Below are 2,173 nucleotides of genomic sequence, written 5' to 3' on the forward strand. Positions count from 1 at the left end.
CCATTGACACCAAACTTATTGCTTTCAAATACGTTATTTTGCCTTCCATGGTCCACCCTACTAGAGTCTCAGACACTCAAGCTGATAGTTTCTTAAAGCTACAGGGTTACAAGATTAGTTGTAAGAAGTACTCCTCTTAACACCCATTCCTCCTTTTTCCAATTAGATCCAAAGGAGAGAAAAGTTACGTAATGAAGCTTACAGTGTGTAAACTTTAGAGACCGTGTTGAGGAAATTCTGAATTGCCATGGAAGTTCCTGAGAATGTACTGCAAAAGCCTCCAGTCTTATCCTCTTTCTCTTGCTCATTCTGTGTCTCTCTCCCTCCCTCTTTGCAACTCTCTCTGCCTCTCCCTAGTCTCTCATCTGTGTGTTTGTGTGTGTATGTCTATAAGCATAGCTTACATTTTACTAGTGGTTTCATCCCAGATCACTGTCTTAGATTCATCCTGGACACTGCTAATGGATAAAAAATGTGCCTAGTCAACACTCATTACTCCATGGATTTGCTTTTTCGGTTCAATAGCTCTTATTGCTCTACAACTTGGAAGTTGTTTGAAACATAAGAAAATTAAAGTATAGATTACTTGTGTGGAACATGGCATTTCATGTTTTCCCTAGAAATAAGGGTTTAGATGCTTATAAAGGAACCCTAAAGGAGCTCTGGTAGTATAGTGGTTACGAATTGGGCTCTGAACCACAAGGTCAGCAGTTCGAAACTACCAGCGGTTCCGTGGGAGAAAGATGAGGCATTCTGCTCCCGTAAAAATTTACAGCCTCGGAAACCCTATGCAGGGTCGCTATGAGTCGGAACTGACTCCACGACACTTAACAACAACAACAACAATGGAACCCTGATGATGCCATGGTTAAGCATTCTGCTGCTAACTCAAAGATGAGCCAGTCAAACCCAGCAGCCATTCAAACCCACTAATCTCTCTGTGGAGAAAAGACCTGACAATTTGTTCCTGGGCATAGTTCACCTGGGGACCCTACCCGGAAGGTGGATTCTGTTTTACAATGTTGCTATGAATCACAATCAACTCAATGACACAGAATAACAACAGCATGCTTATTACGAAGACTTAATTATTTTTAGGTGCTATTGAGTCATTTCTGACTCATATCTACCCTATATGACTCCTATAGGATTTGTAGGATTTGCACTGGTATGTGAAGCACAAGGTTGGCAGTTCAAAACCACTAGCTCCTTGGAAACCCTATACAGGGTTGTTATGAGTTGGAACTGACTTGATGGCACTTAACAACAGTAATCTATCCTATGCACAACAGAATAAAACTCTGCTTGGTCCTGCATCCTCCTCACAATTGTTAGTTTTGAGCTCATTGTTGCTGCCACTGTGTCAATCCATATCGTTGAGGGGCTTCCCTCCACTTTACCAAGCATGACTTCCTTTCCAGGGATTAGTCCTTCCTGACAACATGTAGAAAGTTCCAGAGACAAAGTTGCACCATCTTTGCTTCTAAGGAGCAGTCTGGCTGTACTTTTTCCAAAACACATGTATTTGTTCTCTTTTCTAACACCATTATTAAAATGTATCAGTTCTTCTATTATCTTCCTTATTCATTGTCCAACTTACACATGGATATGAGGTCATTGAAAATACCATGGTTAGGGTCAGGCACACCTTAGTCCTCAAACTGACATCTTTGTTCTTAACATTTTAAAGAGATCTTGTGCAGCAGCTTTGCCTTAGGTAATAGATTTGTTTTTTTACTATTCACAATTACGCATCAACCACTAAAACCAAAGATGATGAAATTAAAGAACTTGACCAACTTCTTCAGTCTGAAATTGACCAATCAAGATGCGTTGACAATTACTGGTGAATGGAATGTGAAAATTGGAAATGAAGAGGAAGGATCAGTAGTGGGAAAATATGACCTTGGTGATAGAAACGATGCTGGAGACTGTATGACATAATTTTGCAATGTTTTAGGTGCCATCAAATCAGTACCGACTCATAGTGACCCTATGCACAACAGAACAAAACACTGCCCGATCCTGGGCTAACCTCACAATTGTTGTTACACTTGAGTCCATTGATGCTGCCACTTTGCCAATTCATCTCACTGGGCATCTTCTTCTTTTTCTCTGACCCTCCACCTTACCAAACATGATATTCCTCTCCAGTGACTGGTCCCTCCTGACA

This window comes from Chrysochloris asiatica, unplaced genomic scaffold, assembly GCF_000296735.1.
Source record: "Chrysochloris asiatica unplaced genomic scaffold, ChrAsi1.0 scaffold00494, whole genome shotgun sequence".
Classification (NCBI taxonomy): domain Eukaryota; kingdom Metazoa; phylum Chordata; class Mammalia; order Afrosoricida; family Chrysochloridae; genus Chrysochloris; species Chrysochloris asiatica.